The sequence below is a fragment of the Ictidomys tridecemlineatus genome, chromosome 3 (assembly GCF_052094955.1).
Source record: "Ictidomys tridecemlineatus isolate mIctTri1 chromosome 3, mIctTri1.hap1, whole genome shotgun sequence".
NCBI lineage: Eukaryota > Metazoa > Chordata > Mammalia > Rodentia > Sciuridae > Ictidomys > Ictidomys tridecemlineatus.
This window is the reverse complement of record NC_135479.1, coordinates 203554635-203567160: the sequence shown is the minus strand read 5'-3', so window position 1 is coordinate 203567160 and position 12526 is coordinate 203554635.

Sequence of the window (12526 nt, the reverse complement as noted above, 5' to 3'; positions counted from 1 at the left end):
CTAATGGTATTAAAATTTGTAGTCAAGGTGAATACAATATTGAATAAGAAAAATAATCTCATTCTAAGCTCATGATTTATCTGGTAGAATTTGACTGCAGAAATTATTTAATACTGAGTTACTCAGTATATTCTCTTCATCTGGAAACACTCCAAGAAATGATCCATTTCTTGTGAAAAGTCAATCTTTCATTTATGTATCCTCTATTAACTCATTTCACAAATATTCAAGAGCCTGCTCCTTACCAGACACTTTGCATGGGAATGTGGAATAAGTATAGGGTCCAGTAAGAAGGCTTTATGCCCCGAAAGAACTCATAGAAAAGAATATAAACAAAAAAACTAAGACTTTCCTTGGGGTGTCAGGGTGACCCAATGTACCCATAGTGGGATTTTCAAAATAACAAATAGAGAAGGATAGAGAAATCATGCACTATTCAGCCACAGTGTCAGAAGGCAAAAAGTGTCCATGATTTGCTGTACCCACTACTGAGATGACCCTTAAGTTCAGAAAACTAGCTCTGTTCTTTAAGTGAAATCTCCACTTACAAACTAGGCACAGTGACACATGCTTGTAATCCCAGAGGCTTGGGAGACTGAAGCAGGAAGATCACGAGTTCAAAGCCAGCCTCAGCAAGCAACTCAGCAAGACCCTGTTTCTAAGTAAAATGTAGTAAAGAAAGAAATCTTCATTTATGAAACCATGTGCAATTACAGCACCTGTAACATAGTTCTGGACTTTGGATATGACTATGGGTATTGGGGCATTGTGGCAATTGCTGTCTTCCTTCTTACGATGGCCAGAATTGGTACTGTGCACTCCATTGAAGAACCCCAGGTCTACTCAGCCAAGAGTATACTCCCCGTCCTGTGAAGTTTTAGCCTTTTTGCAATGTTCATCATTCCACACATGCCACAAAGTATTGGACAGCATCTTAGCTCATAGTATCAAATTACTTTCAAATGAAATCTGTACAATCTGGATTGAGAGAAAACAATCACAAGGTTTTTGTTGATATTTGCTCAACCTGGGAAAAACAGAGGCATGAACTTTGGCCCATCTAACAAGAAGCTCGTGGTTGTTATAGATTCTTGTTACTTGACTTTTTTCCAAAAATGAAACTTCATTATAGTTATCAAAGTTGAATCTCTTCATATCTCTCTACCTCATCATTTCAGACTTCATTAAGGACTTCAGTTCTGTGCTTTTAATAATAAATTTCTTGGCCGGGTGCAGTAGCACATCCTATAACCCTAGCGACTCTGGAGGCTGAGGCAGGAAGATCAAGAGTACAAAGCCAACCTTAGCATAAAAGTGAGGGGCTAACAACTCAGTGAGACCCTGTCTCTAAATAAAATACAAAATAAGGCTGGAAATGTAGCTCAGTGGTTGACTGTTCCTGAGTTCAATTCCTGGTACCCTGCCCCCACAAAATGATAAAAATACATTTCCAGCGTCTTTAAATTATCTCTCTTTCTTCTGAATCTTCTCCAAATTCAAGTGTTTTCTGGTTAACCCAATATATGCAATGGGTAACATAAACACACCAAAACATACTGACATAAAGTCATAACCTAGCAAAACCAAAAAAGAAAAAAAATATATATATTTTCTAGCATCTTAGTTTTTTTCAAAATCTGTGAATTTATTGCTGTTAATTTTCTCCTTCCATATCAAGTCATTCCAACCTGTTACATTGTCCTTATTACGTTGACCACCATGGAAACTTCTCTTGAAGAACTGAACTCTGTTTCACCACCATTTCTTTCCTTCATCTATTTAATATGCCTGGTCCCTGGGGATATCTATATTTGCAGTTTCTCTTTTGTACTTCCTTTCTAGTTGTCTTAGAACAGGTTCACCAAGTGGATTTGGAGTGGAATTAATAGACATGTGTTCTACCGGAGAACTCTCCAAGGAGGGTTCTGTGAGAAATCAAAGGAAGCAGAATAACACATGAAATGAGCTAAGCAGATGAAGTTGCAGATGAAGCTGCAGATGAAGTCTAATTTCAGCTTCATCTAAGCGGAAACTATGAAATACAAAGGATACCCCCCCTCGGTTGACTCTCTTTGGGGATGGTTAATTCAGTGTGTCAGTTTGATGGGCTGAGGAATCTCCAGGGAGCCAGTTATACATTACTTCTAGGTGCATCTGTTAGGATTTTTCTAAAAAATATCACCTTCTGAATAGGCAATGTGAGTCAAAGTCACTCTCAAGGTCCATTTCTGTTCAAGGTCCATTTCAATGCCAATGTGAATGGGCATCCTCCAATCCATTGAGGGCCTGAAAAGAACAGAGAAGCAGAAGGACAAATTCATTTTCTGCTTGCCCTGGGACAACTATCTTAAGGGAGTGTGCTTGGCTTCCTGGTTCTTAGACATTTGGACTCACAGTTGGGCTTCTGATTGGCTCTTCTGATTGGTCCAAACTTGGAGCTTGAATTGAATTACAACACTGCTTTTCTTTGCAGGTGTCAAATCATGGGTCTTTCTCAGGCTTCCGTGTTCATAAGAACCAATCTCTCATAATAAAGCTTCTATTTATCTGTACATATCCTATTTGCTCTGTTTCTCAGAACTTTGTGTATAGAGATCTGTTTTTTTTCCCCCTATATCTGCTATTCTTTAGCTACAGGACACTCTTAATTGGGGTAGGAGTGTGATATCCTATGTGTGGCAGGGAGATGTAGCTCTTGTCATCTGAGGGTGATGTTCTGAGGAAGGCAAGCAGCTGTGAGCCATGAGCTTCCAACACCTACCACACTGGTAAAGGGGTGCCTGTCTGATAAAGGGGAACCAGTTTGCTCACCAACAATGTCTTCTATTAAACCCTCACTGCTATTGTGCAACTTTACATAACTGATTTGCATGTGAAACACACTGCATTTTTATTGCTACCACAGATCTCTTATCACAATATTTTGATTCTCATGCTCAATTAATTGCTTCTCAGTAATACTTTCAGATATTGTGAGCACAATCTTTTCCTGGTTTTCCTAATCATTCTCCAATGTTCTAGATCTCAAAACACACAATCACTTCCTCTAAGTTTCTCACACTAAAACCTCAGAAATTGTTATTGACACATTTTTCTCTCTCACTCTTGCGTTAAATGCATTATCAGTTGCTGTTGATTCTATTTTCAAAGTATATCTTAAAATACATGTTGTAAGATATAATGTTTAAGTTCATGTTCAAGGTCCATTTCGATGAACATGATCTATCTTTATCTCCATGGTTGTATCACTCATCCCAATTCCATCATTTCCCATTTGCACTATAGCAGTAGGCCATTGTCTCATTTCTTCACCAGTATTCCTGCTCCTCTCTATGCAGAATTCCTGCTAACACCCATCTTTTGCCTTTCCTGTTATAGGCTAGATATTTGAGTCTTTCCCTCAAAAACTGTGTGTTGAATTCCTAATTCCAAATGTCATGTTATTCAAAAGTGGGGCTTTAGGAGGCAATTTGTTCATAAAGACAAATCCTTTATGAAGGCCTAAGTGTCCATATGAAAGGGTACTAACTGTAATTGATATAAACTGTAAGAGCTAGCAAGGGACATAGGGTCCATTCGAACACAATCTTTATTTTGTTTCAGCTGTATCAACAATTTAAAAATAGCATCTGCCACATGATAGGTGTTCAATAACTCATTTTTAATTAATGGATGAACTAGGTATGGAATCAGAACCCTGCCATGCCAGGGAGCATAGTCTGATGTACTCCTTTTTAGTATGATATTTATTCAAGAAATATGTAGCCAAATTTCCCCTCTTGTGCCTGGTACTCAATGGGTATTGCCATAGACAGTTTAATTGCTATTTATCGAAGATCTTGGAGTCATATAAATGCTCATCTTAGAACATCAAGTATAACTATTGATAGATATATAGATACAAGGAACTGCACTCCAGTTTATTAGTAAGAAATATTTTTTAACTAATAAAACAGATGTTTTACTTTCTTTCTTCCTTTTCTTTTTTTTGTGGGGGGGGGTGGTGGAGGAGGGAAGGAGTACCCAGTTGGGAAGATACCTAGGTTTGAACTCATGGACACTCAATCACTGAGCCACATCCCTAGCTCTATTTTGTATTTTATTTAGAGACAGGGTCTCACTGAGTTGCTTAGAATCTCCTTGTTGCTGAGGCTCTCTTTGAACTTATGATTCTCCTATCTCAGCCTCCCAAGCCACTGGGATTACAGGTGTGCACCACCCGCCTGACACATCCTTTTCTCTTTTTAACCAAATTTAGGTGCCCTATAAGGTTCTTTTAATGATCCAAGTTAGGGCATAGAATGAGGGGAAAAGATGAAAAAAGATGGGGTAAAAGGCCATAGCTTTTCTTTCTGAGGAAAGGAAAGCAGGTATTAGAATAAGATCCTATGGGCCTATGGTTGTGGTTCAGTGGTAGAGCACTTGCCTAGCATGTGAGAGGCACTGGGTTTGATCCTTAGCACCACATAAAAATAAATATAAATAAAATAAAGGTATATTGCTCATCTATAACTATACATTTTTTAAAAAAGGAATAAGTTATTAAAAGAAGCCCAGACTACGTAAGTGCCTGAGCAAAACAGTCAGGAGGGAAAGCAAGAGAAAGGTCTTTTTATTGCCATGAACTTATCAGATCAACTTTCATAATCTGTCATAATCTCATCAAACAGAGAATTTTCTTCCCTTTATTCATGGAATCTAATAATCTGAATAATCTAATTGATATAACAACCAATATCTCAGTGATATCATTCACCCTAGTGCCAGTTGATACCACCCACATTTCCAATTAATTGTCCTTTGTCTTCCTGTCGAGAGCTTTCACCTGAAAAACAGACTTACCATTATTCCACTATCCTCACCTATCCTACATAACTTAAAGTTGTCCAAGCTGAATATGTCTGAAACTATACTTCTCATCTTCCTCTAATCCAGAGACAATTTGATTTACCCACAACATTGCCCATCAGCTAATGACAATGGCACATTTTCAGGTACTCAATGTTACAATGACTGTACTTTCAAAACAACAAGGATCTAACTGCCTCTTGCCACCTCCATCACTACAACTTGGCGCCTTGTCCAGGTTACACAAAGTGGATAATTTTAGTGTTCCACACATCTTTTTTGAATCTTTTTGCTAAGTGTTCGCATCCTAACCATCAGCACCTGATTATTGGTGGCTGCTGAAATCTGTCATTGGTTGCCTACAGAAGGAGCTAGACATGTCTGGGTACGAGTGCAACCTTATCACCATCGTCTACCAGAACCACTCCTTCCTCCAGTACTCCTTTGACTTCTCCTCTCACTACTGCCAGCTGTACTCGGGCCACCCCGGTCTCCCTACAGTTTGTGAATATGCTGGGCACACCCTCCCCACCAAGTACCTTAGAGCTGGCTGTTCTTCTAACTGGAATGTTCCTCTCCCAAACATCAGCAGTGAGCTCTCTCATTTTTTTGGACAGTCTTCTCATAGTTTCTTTCATTCTCTTAGAGGCTTCTCTGAGCACTCTGAAACTTCAATATTCTTGCTGCACTCTCTTGCCCATTTTTTGCTGTGTTCACCATATAATTAATCATCGTCTTCTATAATCAAATCTTCCATAATGTGCTCACCTAGGAGAATGTATACTCCCTGAGGGCAGGAACATTTGTCCCTTGGTTTTATTTTTTTAATTAAGTTATGACTGAGATTTAATGCATTATCTCTTAGTTCATGCTAATATACTTGGCATGTTTGTTGAATGAATAAATGTGGGAATTAATTAATTGAAAGCTACTGCGATTGTCTCTGATTATAGTGTTTCATGTTGGAAGGCTGACTTCAGGTCCATTGGAAAAAAGTAGATATCTGTCAAAATGAATGTCTCCTCCCATGATTTTGATATAGTTCTTATATGATTTAAATCATTGAATTCATACAGTGATTTTTCTGTACCTCATTTATTAAAATGCTACCATTAGAGATTTCTCATGGTTTTAAATTAATAATCGCTCCCATGACTTTGACACAGTTTAAAATGTACTGTTATATTTCTAGCTAAATATGAACCAGATCATGTTCACATGAACAAGGTTAGACTGCCCCCTTGCTTCACACCCTGGTATCTGTTCACATCTGTGTTACATGGTCACCCAGGATCCTGGTAGGATCTGTCTTCGAAGGAGTTTAGGTGTGTGTCCTCAATCTAAGTGTTAATTTTTAAAGCAAACCGTCCATTTCAAACTCATCATATATTGGCTGCTTAAGTTGTATTCTGTTGTGTGGTGCCAAGGTGCAACTGAGAGAAGTATCTCAAAGAATTTTGCCATCACAAGTGAGTGACTTTCCCCCTTCTGTTGATTAAAATTTTAAGTGATAGTTTTCTATTTGTACTTGATGATGTGTGGGTTTAGAATGTGTTAAAGACCATTCCCTTAAATTTTGTACAATAATAGCTAACACTTATCAAATGCTTATGCTATAAAAATCATCACACTAACTTTTTCATTCATTTTCGCTTAGCTCTCAGAACAATCCTGTAAAGTAGGTTCTATTATTTAGCCTCTTTGTGTTGTTATCTCTGAGACGTAATTTAGATTGCTGAAATCATAGAGAGTTTATTTTGCTACTTTTTTAAATTAAGATGTTCCATTAGGAATTTCCCATGGCATTACGATTTCTTATAAATGTGTTTTCTAAAATTCTGACATAATGTTTTGTCTAACATTCCATGCTACCAATGTACTTTGATTACTCCTTTATTGTTGTATATTTGAGGTGTTTCTTGTTTTTATTTCTCAGATAGTAAAGTCTACCGAGTTGATGTCTTTGTGCATACATTTTAATCATTGTTTGTATCTAATCTTTATGGAGAATTCTTATGATGATTCCATGGCCTGCATCTTGAAGTTTCTTTTTTTTTTCTTTTTCTTTTTTCTTTTACTGGGCATGCTCTTTGGCCATGACAGTTTTCTGATTGATCTCAAACAATTCATTTATATGATTTAGTATCCATAAGCAAATCTGTTTCTCAGATAATATTTTGTCTGGTCTTAAGATCAAAGCAAGAATACTTCTTTGAGTGATCACAGCACCATTAGCCATCAAGGAAATGCCAGTCTAAAGGAAAATTATAATCTTACCCTCGTTTGAATGAGTATAATAAAAAAGACAATAAAAACTTTGGTAAAATGTTGAAAAATAGGAACACTTATACATTGTTGGTGGGAATATATTAGTTTATCTATTATGAGGCACACTATGAAAGATTGCCAACAACCTAAAAATAGGTCTATCATAAGATTCAGCTAACTCAGGTTTGGATATATATTCAAAGGAAATGAAATCATTATGTTAACAGGATAATTTTTTCTTTGATAAGATCTATTTTAGAGAACTCTGTATAAAAAAGTTCTGGAACAACACATTCAAGAATCCTATAATTTTTTTTTTATTCTCTAAGATCAGACAGCTAGTTCATCCAAACGAACATCAGGTTAAATTTATACAAAAGTACAAGAAACTTAGGAATATGATATTGTGGTCAAGTAGAAAGCTGGTGATTTAACAATTAGCTATGTTAATGAAATTTTGTGAGTTGCCATTTATTTTACAGAATATGAGCATTACATTCATAATGCTGCAATACTGTGCATTTTTTAATCACTCTGGTTTTGGGGAGTGAGATGTAAAGACTTAAAGAAACATAAAATTCATAACTGCCCTCATGATTTTGACATAGTTTACAATTTAATTTTATATTTCTATTTAAATATGAATCAGATGAGTATTTACTGGAACAGTTGTACTGCCTACTGACCAACATGGGAGTGATCATCTTGGTTAGAGGGTAAAAGGCCTCTAAATAACAGAGAATAAAGGAGAAATTCTAAACATGGGAAACTAAACTCAAGGCAGTCCTGATGGTCCATAGTTTAAGATAAAAAGAGAAATATAAATGAGCTTCATGAATTAAGCAAAGACCTAATTAGTGAGTAAATTTGACATTTAACCCACTTATATAATGCATCAAAGGAGAAACTAGTAGTAGCAAGAACAGAACTAGTCTGTGATGGATGTAAAACTCAGGTAATTGGGCAGAAGCCTATACAAGTGCATCTCACTTTTGTGTCATTCATTTTGGGTCGCACAGAACATTGCTCAATGAATATGTTAAAGAAATGGAATGGGTAATATATTTCTGTAATATAATGGGACATTGGTTTAGCCCCAGGCGTAGGCAAACAACAAACAAACAAAAAACCCTCCTTCTTCTTAGCTCTTGGGGGACAGACAGAAGTTTCTAGAAACTTCTAAGAAATGTCATTCTAGAAAATGTCAAATATCTAAAATATCTAGGAGACTCCTAGGGAAGCAGTAATTATCCTGAACAGACAATCCCTTTCTAAAGTCTCTACAGCTTGTAGCCTCAGCAAGATGGGTAGTTTAGTACACTGAGAACAAATCCACCTCTCAGGAATTAACTGTCTTCAACAACTTCAGGTTGATCACCTTTAAAAGATAATGCCAACTGACGATAATAAAATAAATATAATAAATAAATAAACAAACAATAATATAAAAACATTATTTCTGGAACTGAAGCATTTGTATTTACTTGACTTTTGAATTATGCCTATAGTTAACCTACATGGACATCCAAATTATAATCAAATTATATTATTGATTTACAGAGGCAAATTACTGTCACAGGGAAATGGAAATACTCAAGTTTATTTTTGTCAGCCTGTCATCTCTATTTGCTATGGGAAATAAAATAATAATCAGAGAGCAATTTATTAATTTATCCTGGGAAATCACGGTCCAGAGCAGCTAAAGGGCATAATTTCAATGCAGCTAGGTTGGTGTTTTCCTGTAAGGAATGCTGAGACACACTATCAGAAAGTTGTGTGCAGGGCAGAGAATCAGAACACAGGAAGTAACCTGAACTGAATGTGCAATGCCATCAAGCTGAGACAACTTAATACAACTGTTACACAGTGTATTTAATCATCCTAATCTGACAGAAGAACTCGAAGCCTCACAGTAATGTCAGCTGAGCCCTGACAGGCATTTGAGCTCCTCACTATAATTCCAGCATCACCAAAACCTCACTGAAGAGTCCTTTGGTCAGGGACTATTTTGATCTTGCTAGGATAATTGTTTGCACTGTATGCTTAGGAAAGTTGTCAAGACTTTCCTTACTGACTACAATTTTTGTTTGCATAAAGCTCTAGCCTTAAGCTCATCAAAAAAAAAAAAAAAGAGAGAGAGAGAAAGAGAGAAAAAAATTCTGTTCTAATGGTGATGACTTATGTTGTCAAGTGACTAGTCAAGTTATCCTTTCTGGAAGTAATTATATAGCTCACAATATTGGCTGTTATAATACATATGAGAAGGACCATCATTACTTTAAGGGTGAAGGAAAAGCAGTGATAGTAAAATTAATGCATTTTGTTATTTTAAAAAATCCTTTAGCTTCTCAACTGCCACAAATGTAAAGTGGCAGCATATGAGATCATCTAACTTGGTTTTTATTAACTTCATGTGCCTTCAATGGGTGTCCACGTAGCTCTTGAGATTATATTCAAGTGTTATGAGCATATTTTTTTTCTGATAATTACCATAATTCTCATTGATTCAACTTTTAGAACTTACAACAATGGCTAAAGCATCATTACTTTACTGTTCTGAATGTAATATTTATTTAATCAGTAATAACTCATTCCAGGATACCTCACGTATGTGAGCTATGCTTCCTCCAGTGTCTGCCAGGGTCATCAGTTTTAAACTCACAGAACAGGTAAAAAAAAAAAAAGTGTTCAAAGACTTAAAAGATGAAAGAGAAAGAAAACAAGTAAGCAAAAGTCCTATAAAAAAGTGTTAGTGACAAGTATTATGTAGGTCAAATTTCAGGTGTATATTGAGAGACCTGCAATTGGAAGCAACACTAAAAAAGCTATGGCCAACCAGAAGTAGAGCTTGAACTAACACAGCTTGAAATGATTGGAAGGGAAATATTAGAAATAATCAAGTTTAAAGAAATATAACATGTTAGATAATTTAAACACAACTATGAGTTTTGGAGAGGTTATATACAGAAAGCTATAGTTTTCTTTGACATGAAAAAAGTCAATGTTATAGAAAAACAGAAATATTTTTAACAATAGGTCTTTATAATAATTTTCATAGTTCCAAAGAGCAAGTATATTGTATGTTATGGAAAATGCTCAGTAATTTACAAAAACACAAACTGTACTTATATTATCAACCCATGATGTTATAAAACTAAACAAATCCAGAGCTTGAATGTTATTTAACATTAACAAGTGGAAGTATGCAGAGACATCATGTAGCTCAAAAGTCAGGTGGCAGACAAAGGCAAATTCATAGTATAGAGAAAGATGAAATTATAAAAAATAAAGCAAACACTAAAATACTATGAAATGTAAAAATAGTAGAATTTAAAACTTGATTGATCAGTCAGTTGGAGAAATCACAAAAGCAAATCTCATAATAAGATTTGTGGGTATGTGTAGCTGTGATGTCTGTGAGAGAGGTATTTTAAAATGGACAAGAAAATATGACAATGTACAAATTTATTTCCCCAAAATTATAGAACATCATTCAGATTGTATGCTAAGAAACTAAAGCAATATATTTTATAAAAGTTAGCATTATTCTTGTATGTACACTTAAAAAAACTATAACAAAAAGATAAACTGAAATTCAATTCACTTGTGTATATTTGTAAAATTTCTATATGAAATAGTAGGAAATAAACACAATCATAAATTTAACTTTTTATATTTGAATAAACTTATTTTTATGGGTTTTATCATGCTGATTTTTTACTATATTTTAATATCTCATATGGAAAATTACCTTCTTCTCAGCAAACAAGAATTTTAGAAATTTCCATAAAAACAAAACTGTGATGTTAATTAGCATCTTATTACATTTACATTTATAGATTAAAATGAAAAGTATTATAATCACTTCAACATTTTATCTTCTATTAAACTCTCCATTCATTCATGTTTTCTATGTCTTTCCAAAAACTACCATGAATATTTCTTGTTATAGTCTTTGCTCTATTGGACTTGATCATTGAAACTGGAATAAAGTATTATTTGATTATATTTTCTAAAGTGTTCTTATTAGTATTGCATGCAAGCCTTTAACCTAGTAATATTTATTTTATAACTATCCCCTCTAATTGTACTCCTTTGTTACCTGCACTGGTAATTTGAGTTCACTTTCTTGTGTTTTCCAAGTTTGTGACAATTCCATTTGTTTTATTGTATATACCTTCTATTGTATCAATCTTTGGTAGTATTGTTTTTAGATGAAATGACATAATGACATACTTTACAGAAAAATTATCAATATAAATTATAATTATCTAATCCTTGCCTTATTTCAGCATTTACTGGCAAATCATATACATGGTTTTCACAGTAATAAAATTTCCTTTAAGAAAAAGAATATAAACATTTAACAGAACTCTTAAACTGAAGAGATCATATTGGCTAACACTGAAGTGAAGAATGGTTTAGTTTTCCTATAGCAAAATGTTCATAGGGTTATTAAATAATAAAAAAGTTATCCTTTTATATGTTTTGGTTATTATCACCAATGGAATTGTGTCAAGAAAATGATATACAGATTTAATATCAGATATCTTTATAATCTCCATCCACAGAAAATGGATATATTTTCCTTTAAATAATTACATGTTATCAGGAACATGATTCTTCCCTGAGTAAACAGCTTTCCTGCCATATCCTATACCATCATCAATGATGAGTAATAGAATTTTATTTTATTAATGAAAATAGCATTGTATTTGGATGTTGTGTAGACCGTGAAGAAACAAAATATGAAACTGTATAATGTACCTTTTGGACTATGTTATCTGGTAGGTCTCTATAACAATGTAGCATTATTTTTTTTCACATTTACAATCTCTAGAACTCAAAATATCTTCATATTGTATTATTAATGTTTCTAATGATATTTGCAATATTATATTAACAATTTTGATGTAATTTTTGAAGCTAGATTATTATGTGTGACTAGTCAATAAGTCAGTTAAAGAGTACATGTGAAATGATTAACCCAAAGATACTGATATGTTCAACATGTATCTCAATACACATATTTTGCTATCTATACCTCAAATATACATCCTCATATTAAATATAAAACATATAGAAGATACTATACATAAATAAAAATTATAATTATACACCTACATATGCTTTTATTGGCAAACATTTTAGAATTTTTGATGGACCATATAACCATATAAAATATATGAACCAATAAGAAAAGCAATGCTATGATTAGGTTAAAAGCATTGTTATAATCAAATACTAAAATCAATCTTGTCAAAAAACTTAGAAAAAAAGCAGTATTTATTTGGACATGGGAGAGAGAAAGTCAAGACAATGTTGTTTATAGCACAGGAGGACCTCTTAATCTTATTTATTGTAATAGAAATCTCTGTGCCTCAAGTCTTCAGAGCAATGAAGTTATTGT